We start from the raw sequence: 10,006 nt of genomic DNA on the forward strand, positions 1-10,006 counted from the left end.
CCATTTTCTGATGAAGGGTCTAGGCCCGAAACGTCAGCCTTCCTGCTCCTATGATGCTGCTTGGCCTGCTGTGTTCATCCAGCTCTGCACCTTGTTATCTCAGATTCTCCAGCATCTGCAGTTCCTACTATCTCAGTCTATAACACCTAACTGGTTATAAAACACTTACACTAAAGTTGAAGGTCATCTCTTAGGATGTCAGGGAGTCTTTGAAAAGTGAATCTGAACAACTGGGGTGGAATCCAATCCAGGGTGATGCAATTAAAGTCTCCTTTCTCAGACAGTACCAAGAGTCCTCAGCAAAATAAGTATGGCCAGGTTACGAAACCACAGCACTAGACATTTAAAGGGAGGCAATGATTTCATGGTATTATCACTGGACTGTGAATCCAGAGTCCCAGATAATGTTTGGGAATCGATGTTTGAATCCTGCCACAGCAGATGGTGGAATTTGAATTCAATAAAAATAATGAAATTAAGAGTCTAATGATGATCACGAATCCATTGTAGACTGTTGGAAAAAACCATCTGGTTCACTAATGTCCTTTAGGGAAGGAAACTGCCACCCTTACCTGGTCTGGTCAATATATGATCATAGACTCATAGCAATATGGTTAATTCTTAACTGACCTCAGGGCAGTTAGGGATGGACAATAGATGCTGGCCTACCCAGTGACACCCTCATCCCATGAATGAATAAAAAAAGTGCCATAATTCAGCAGATTAAAGTAAATTCATGCTATATGGCATGCATTGTGAGCAAATACACCAGTTAACTCATTGCAGTTTTTGACAACAGCAGAAATCCTGTGAAAACGTTCTAAGGCTTGGAGCCTCTCCACTTTTGACACTTTTCAATGTAAACACTGAGGGAAAATATTTCAGTATTAAAACTTTAGACTGACAACATTGAGATGCCTGAGGGGGGTTATTGGAGATTCCGGTTGATGGGCTGCTGAATATTGTGAATGTCACTGTACTTGGGTAATTTCAGGAAACACGAATAGCAAGAGAACGTAAGTTATTCCCAAGAGATGCAATTTTAAAAAAAAGACTGATTATAAGTTTGACCAAAAATGATGTATTTAATTTGCATAGACACTTTCAACATATTACGCTAAAATATCTGAAACCATTTCGTACCTCTGGGTTTATGGCAGGAGCATTCAGAGATATATATTAATTTTACGATGCACTATAAGTTACTCTGAAATAGCTTGTGAGCCTGAATAATGTGTGCATGTAAAACTCAGACTTTAATATTACTTTCACGTCATCATTGCACGTTCTCAAAAAGAGAGGGAGACAAAAAGCGGATAACTACAGGCCTATTAGTTTAACATCTATTGTTGGAATCAATTATTAAGGAAGTAATAGCAGCACATTTGGAAAATCATAATCTAATCAAGATGAGTCAGCATGGCTTCATGAAAGGGAAATTGTGCCTGACTAATTTATTAGAGTTTTTTGAGGAAGTCTCAAACAGAGCGGATTGAGGGGAACCAGGAAATATGTTGTATCTGGACTACCAGAAGGTGCTCAACATGGTACCTCACAAAAGGTTAAGTCATAAGACTGCACAATCTTGGAAGTAGTGTATTGGCATTGATTGAGAATTGGCTAATGGGCAGGACACAACACGTGGGGATAAAGGATTCATTTTCAGGTTGGTGACCCGTAACAAGTAGGAGTCCACAGGGATTGGTGCTGTGACCACAACTGTTTACAATATATATTAATGACTTTGAGGAAGGAGTCAAATGTACTGTAGCCAAATTTACAGTCAACATAAAAGTAGGTGGAAAGGCAGGTTGCTAAGGGGATACAAACAGTAAGTGGGCAAAAAGTTAACAAATGGAATAAAATACAGGAAAATGTGAAATTATTCATTTTGGAAGAGAGAACAAAATAACAGAGTATCATTTAAATGGAGAAAAACTGCAGAATGCTGCAACACAAAGACATTTGGGGGTACTTGTGAACAAAACACAGATAGCTAGCACACAGATGCAGCAGGTAATCAGGAAGGCTGACAGAATGTTGGGCTTTATTTCAAGAGGGTGACATATAAGAGAAGTCTTATTTGCAACTGTACAAGGTGCTGATGAGACCACATCTGGAGTAGTTGAGCAGTGTTGGTGCTCCATTGGAGGCAATTCAGAGAAGGTTCACGAGGATGATCCCCAGTATGCAGGAATTGCCTCATGAGCAAAGGCTAAACAGGTTCGAACTCTGCTCATTGGAGCGGATTGAAACATACAGGATTTTAAAAGGCTTGACAGGGTAAATTCAATACTGAGAGGATGTTTCCTTTCATAAGAGAACTTACGACCAGAAGGCATAGCCACAGAATAAAGGATCACTAATTAAGACTGAACTGAGGAGGAATTCCTATGCTGAGTGTTGACAGTCTTTGGAGCTCCTTGCCACAGGGTGCTGTGGGGTTAGAGTCCTTGTGTATATTAAAGGCTGAGATAGACAGATTCTTGATCAGTGGAAGAATCAAGGGTTATAGGAAAATTGCAGGAAAGTGGACATGAGGAATGTCAGATCAGCAATGATCCTATTGAATGGCAGAGCAGGCCTGAGGGGGCTTTCTATTTCGTATGGTTTTCTTTCCTTCAGTGCATTTTGTGTGGGATTAAGATGGTGTTGACAATGCAACCAAGTGGCATTTACATAAGAAAAAAACACACTTGTCCTAAGTTAGAACTGTATCACCATTCCTTCAGTGCCACCGGCTCAAAGTGCTGGAACTCTCTTCCTATCAGCACTGTGGACACCACATGGACTGTAATGGCTCAATAGATGACTAAGCAACACCTTTTCAAGGGCAGTTAGGAATGGGCAACAAATGCTGCCTTGTCATTGTCACTCAGACTACATGAAAAAATTTAAAATACGATTACTGTTGGCATCTTATGATATATGACTAAACACATAATCTTCGTTAGGATCTTAATTCATAAACATTAATTTTTTAACATTTTCCCAAGCAGTCCCAGTTCAAACCACTTGAATGAAAGGCAAATTTATTAGTAGTTCTGGAATCTCTTTGGCAACTGGGTGATTTTCCAATCACACATTTGAGTGTCATTAAGTCTGACTATTTCTCTGTACAGATACTTTGGCTGTTTGTACTTTATAAGTAACTGAACTAAATAAGTCTGAGATATATTGAAAACAGTGAATCATACTAAAATCAATAGAAAATGTTTTATTTAGTTCATTATGCTGTACTGATTAGTTGCTATCTTAAGACAAACATGGCTATTCTCCTTTAAAAACACTGAACATTAGAATGAATGTACTGACATAAATATGCCTGATAGGATTTGAAACAGCCTCCAGTGTAAAGGCTGTTACGAAGAGTGAGAAAGGATGAATCAGCATCTTTCTTTTTAACCTCCTCAGTTGGTGCATCAAAGTTTTTATGTTCCTTTTAGCACTAGGTAATACTATTCCAATGTCAAAATAGTTAACTTGTTCACCAGAAACAATAAGGAGCCAACTATAAGGTTTACTTGAGTGGAAAATAATTTTATTATTATTAATATTTTTATTATTATAATTTTATTATCTCCCATCTCAGAGAAAGAAATGAAGATGCTGCATCAAACATGCAAAGAGTAAAAAAACTGAAAATGGATAAATGCACAGATCAAAAGGAAGGTGATAGAAATATCTGTAAAGTCCTTGATGTATCCTTGAGATGTAAAGGCTTTAGCCTGAGACCATGGTTGTTTAATTGGTGTCTTGTATCCTCAGCAGTAGTCAATATATCCATTGTTCTTTGAGCTCTGACTGTTCTGATAACTCAGTTAATCAGCTCTGTCACCAGGCATTTTCTCCTTTTAACAGCCCAGGAGAACTTCCTCCAGGTCATTTCAGTACACTGCTCTGCCAAAAGCAGCTCCCTGAAATATAACTGGGTTATGTATTCCTTGCTTACAAGCTTTGCATTTAAAGATAATGTCTTCCATCTTCAATATGTGAAACTTACCATACAAATATACCTCAAATAGGAGATGACGATTTTTTCACACCTGATCAGCTGGACTCACTTTCAGTATCTGTTAAGTTTAGTATGAATTTCCGTTCAGACAATTTTGTTTATTCTATCAATTCTATTATTTTATTTTTATTTATTCTATGTTGGTTTCATGAAGCCTGGCTTAACGTTGTAGTCAGCTGATTGATGTGGTCATTTTACATTCATTTCTTTTCCTTTCTAAAACCATTTTAGTTGAAGAAGACTCCAGGTATTAAAATCAGATAATGAAATTTGAAAAACAAGAGTCTACTTTTTAACACTACCATAACATTCCTCACCACAAGAAAGGGACATAAACAATATTTCTCCATCTTGTTTACATTGTGCATTCTGTTACAAGGTCAAATGAAATAACATAATAGAAACTGCAACAATAGTACACACACATTCACTGTCTTCATTCTAACCTGAGTTCAAAACCTGCTTTGGGAACAGCAGCTGGCCTTGTATTCTGAGCTGTGCTATCTTTCAGAGCTTTAACCCTTCAATGCCTCATTTCAGAATTCATGTTCTGGATACAGGCACTTTTCCAAATTTCATTTCTGGTGGGTTAATGGATGGTAATCTGATGATTTCCTCCTTCAAGGTGTGTAGACTTGTATCAAACACCACTCTCTCATTGGACATCAATCCAAACGGACTGGTTGATGTTTGAAACTTAGTTCTGTTCATTTGATCTCCCAGTGGATAACTCTTTCTTTACCTCACTGGTATCCCCCTGGTGGGTGCCACTATTGGTGTCGCTGTGGGATATGTTCCCTTCCCCTTCCCCTTTGTATTCAGAGTAGGTTTTGTTCTAACCTGTTCTACTTCACCTGGAACATGACTGCTGTCAGGTGAAGGTCCAGCTTCCAGTATACTCCTGTATGGCTATTCCACTAAGTGAGGCTTTAACTTTGTATTCTTCTGATCTGTCTGAAATGTCCTCTGGTTCACCTTTAAGTTCACCAAAAATGTATCTGTTAACCAGATCTGTGGTTCTGCCCTGTCATCTTTTGTCACCTTTCCTGGCCATGTTAAATCATCATGTTTTTTTTTCCATTCAAAAACAATTTTAAACAATTACAGTTCCAGCCATTAAAATCAGATGATGGAATTTGCAAATCAATAGTCTACTTTTTCCACCATCATGGCAACGGGTCAAAAATAGAACTTTGGGTAGATACATATTGATCGCAAGCTTCTCTGTTGTTGCAATATAAATATATATGTAACTGCATGAAAATTCTGTGGATGTATCCAATCGTCTATTGTAACTTCAGTATCAGACTGTCAGAAACCAGCAACGCCCAACCAAAAAAATCAGCATTGGTGCAACTGTTCCCAAAGGATTTCTGTCTGCTGCCACAGGTTTAATGCTGATCTTTTTTTCTTGCTTCCAAAAAGGTGTTGACTGCGAAAATCAATATCAAGGTCATATGTTATAGGTAGCAACAGAGTTATTCCTTCACTGCAGACTCACAGATTAGATGCATGCACAGTTTAAATGTGCAAGAAATGCCGTATCAGACTCAAAACATTCACTCTGTTTCTCTCTCCACAGATGCTAACAAACCTGCTGAGTTTCTCCAGCATTTATTTTGAAAGTAAAACTCATTTTGCCTGGCTCATTTTAGTGCATTAATGACGCTGTGGGATTCTTAAAGGAGAAAAGCAACATTTACCATAAATTGACAACGAATCAGTACAGAAATATTTAAAACAAATGAATTTAATTATAATATCACTTGCTGCTTTCAATATATCTTGGTTTTAATAAAGTACTCTTTATAAAGTACTTCAAAGCTTTACCTTCAATCTGACTGCACTATCATTGAGCAATACAAAGGAAGATATGCAAAATCTATATAGAACACAATTCAATCTCGGCAGGAGTACAATGTCTAAATCTGTGCACCACTCTTTCTGCAGATCAAGTTGGTTCAGAGTGGGTAAGCGAGCAGACTTACCAGAATGGTTCCAGGAACGAGGGATTACTGTTATGTAGACAGACTGGAGAGGTTGGAGCATTTTTATGTGAGCTGAGAAGGCTGAGAGTAGACTTGGTGGAGGCATTTAAAATCAGGAAGGTTTTAGATAGTGGAACTAAAGAGAAACTGTTTCAAAGGGCTGAAAATTTGATAGCCTATGACACAGATGTAAGGTGATTTGCAAAATAAACGAAGGTGAGATGAGAAAAATTCTTTTTTTAACAAGATAACTGGTTAGCATTCAGAGTGTAATGCCTGATAGTGTGATAGATACAGATTGTATACCAACCTTCAGAAGGGAATTAACTAAATAGTTGAAGCAGATAGATGATGTAGAAAGGCGGTGAACTAGCCGAATTACTCTTTGAAACAGCCAGTGCGGACTTTGCTGAGCAAAATGGCTTTCTCGTATATTGTAAACACTTGAGAATAGCACACTTTCAATGTTCCCCACCAAGTCATGCACTAGCCTGGCTTTGAACTGGCTCGACACTCCTTTACTGTTGCTGCATCAACATCCTGGAACTTACTGCGTAAAACATATTTAAGAAGGCAGCTCACTACCACTTCTCAATGATAACTAGGGATGTGCCGTATTTGTTGGCCTTGCAGTGATGTCCACATCTCATGAATCAATAAAAACACAATTGTATGATTATGACATTGGAAAGCTTGAAGGGGCAGCACAGCAGGAGCTCTGGTTGAAAAATGTTTTAATCTGCAGTACTTGGTGACAGCAAAATTTCCAAGGGAAATAAAGTTGATTTTGAAACGGCACCGAGAGGCTTTAAATCTCAGCAATGCCATACATTGCAGTTTCTTTCATCTGCAACTTGTGTGGTGACATGATTAACAGGCTCCCAACCTCTTGCTACCACCACTGTAACAGGTGGGAGATACAGATAGGCTACCAAGAATTATTGCCTATGCAACAGAAGTGTCCAACAGATCGCACAGATATTAAAATTCAGGCTATGAGATGTCACCGCTAAAGATTAATTGGTGTAAAGGCAGACTGAATTGAGGCCAGTTGCCAGACAGATTTGTGTGGGCTGCTAGGAGTCTGTCTCATTTTGCAGATTATAGCTGGTAGACACACTGCATCAAGGCAAGATATTGTAGGAAATTTCAAAGCAGGGAATGTCACTACTGTATTCCTTCTCTATACAAGGACTTGTATAATAAGGCACTTTTCTTACAAAATGCATGTCATCATTTGAGTCATTATCACAATACAAATCCCATCATTAGAACCCTGTGTTAAACCAGCAGCCTCAGTATCAGGGCTCCTCATTTTAAATGGTGATCTAACAGACAGAGACAACACAGTTTGGAGCTGGAGGAACACAGCAGGCCAGGCAGCATCAGAGGAGCAGGAAAGGTGACTTGTCCTCACGTATCACCCCACCAACCTCCGCGTCCAGTGTATCATACTCCGCCACCTGCAATCCAACCCCACAACCAAAGAGATAGTTCCATCCCCATCCCTATTTGCCTTTCATAGGGATCACTCTCTTGGCAATTCCCTCATCTGCTCCACACTCCCCATTATCCCCACTACATCTGGCACCTTTCCCTGCAACTGCAGGAAGTGCTACACCTGCCCCTATACCTCCCCCCTCACCTCCATTCAAGGCCCAAAACAAACCTTTCATATCAGACAGGCGTTTACCTGCACATCCGTCAACTTAGTCTACTGTATCCGCTTCTCGCGATGTGGCCTCCTCTACATTGGTGAGACCAAGAGTAGAGTTGGAGACCATTTTGTAGAGCACCTGTGCTCTGTATGCAAGAAATGACAACACCTTCCGGTCGCCAAATATTTTAAGTACCCCTCCCACTCCCTGGGTGACATGTCCACCCAGGGCCTCCTCCAGTGTCACAATGATACCACCCGCAAACTGGAGGAGCATATTCCGCCTCGGAAGCCTACAGCCCAATGGCCTAAACATGGAATTCACCACTTATAAAATCTCCCTACCCCAGCCTCATCCCATGTCCAACCCTCCCTCTCATCCTTGCCTCCTTGACCTGACACAACCTGTCCATTTTCTTCCCCATCTATCCACCCCACCCATCCCACTGACCAATCCCCATCATCCCCACCTGCACTCACCTATCATCACCAACCTTACCCAGCCCCACCCTTCCTCTCTCTATTTATTTCCCAGCTCCCTTCCCCCTCCCCATTTCTCAAGAAGGGTCCCAACCCGAAATGTCAATTTTCCTGCTCCTCTGGTGCTGCCTGGCCTGCTGTATTCCTCCAACTCCACACTGTGTTATCTCTGACTTCAGCATCTGCAGTTCTTGCTATCTCTAACCATGAGAGTCCCATTTTAATGTAGGAGTCTTTACTTGGCATCAGGACACCTTGTACAAGGAAGGAATTCTACCTTTGGGACTGTTCCAAACATCAGCTTGCAAGTACCTGATTAATATTAATGATCCACCATTTTGTCCAATTCACTTCAATCAATACTTGAATACTTTCATTTTAAATAGTAAACTCTGAGGACATCAAGAGTGTTGCTGTCTGGAAAGGGTTATTGTCCTTGAAGAAGAACTGAATTAGCACATGCAGCTGATGCTGAATAATTACTTGAGTTAATGAGTGAATCTCTAGTAACATTAACTCAACTACACAAGGTTCAATAACTCCTTCAGGCCAGTATCCCATTCCACTTTCTGATGTTTGGAATGCTATCCTTCTGGAGTTAATACCAAGGGTCAGAAATTGGCCATTCATCCCCTCAAGTCTAAACTGCCATTTTATTAAATCGCGGCTGGTCTATAATACAATTCCATTTAGCCTCCATTGTTCTGTATCCCTTCGGATCTTTCCAGACAAAAGTCTAACAATCTCAGAACAATCAAGAATAAAAATTTAAAGGCATGTTGTTATCATACAATTCTGAAGTATTTCTTTGACTGCTGGCTCAAGAATGGGATTGGCAAAGGGCTAAAACGTAGTCACAATCTCAGCTTGAGTTGATGCATGACGAAACTAAGTTAAACAAGGATAGGCAGAGGCAACATTTAATTAAAACGAATTTTTTTAAAAATAGTGTCAATTTATTTCAATCAGCAGGTGGTAAATGTGTGCAATTCATTGCTGCGGAAGGCTGAAGAGGCCAAGTCATTGAGTCTGTTTAAGACAGACACAGATAGGATCTTGATTGGTAAGGGGATCAAGGGTTACAGGGAGAAGTCAGGAGAATGGGGCTGAGAAACATATCAGCCATGACCGAATGGTGGAGCAGAGACACTGGGCCTAACGGCCTAAATCTGTCCCCATATATTATGGTCTTAATGGGTCTAAGTGCATCAGTGTCACTTGGTTACATCTCAAAGACACAGGAATGTCAGGTTGGCTCAGTTGGCAGCACTGTTGCCTTGCAGTCTGAACACCATTCCAAAGGCTGGATTTTACCCTAACCTGCTGGCAGGCCTGAAAATAGATGGGGCACATAGACATCCCACTCCTGATCTGCATGAGATTTTCTGGGGGAGTCAGATAGGGAGGGCATCAGGCAGCTCTCCCACCTCAAGGGCCTTATCCTGCTGTCATATTTGACTTGTTTTGCCCGTAGTGGGAGGGCAGTGGAGGGGTGTCCATGTCATACGGGAAGTGTGGCAGATTTCATGGTGCAAGCTGTCTTTGGGAACCCCCAAAAATATCATCCCCACCGCCTTAAACCTTCACCCTTACTGGGACTTGTTCATTTATTTGGGGTTCATTTCATACATCTGACTGCAGCCAGGTCAGAGTGGCCATGGCAATATTGTCACCTGCATGGGAACAGTGAACTGTCAGCCTGTATAGTCAGCCAGAGGCATTGAGGGGAGGGGGAAGAGAGAGAGACACACACAGGAACAGAGAGAGAGAGAAAGAGAGAAAGAGACAGAGAGACTGACAGAGAAAAAGAGACAGAGAGAGAGAACAGATTTCTCAGGAAATATCAAGTGTTTATCCCTCCCAATT

The sequence above is a fragment of the Rhincodon typus genome, chromosome 24 (genome assembly GCF_021869965.1).
Source record: "Rhincodon typus isolate 14 chromosome 24, sRhiTyp1.1, whole genome shotgun sequence".
Classification (NCBI taxonomy): Eukaryota; Metazoa; Chordata; class Chondrichthyes; order Orectolobiformes; family Rhincodontidae; genus Rhincodon; species Rhincodon typus.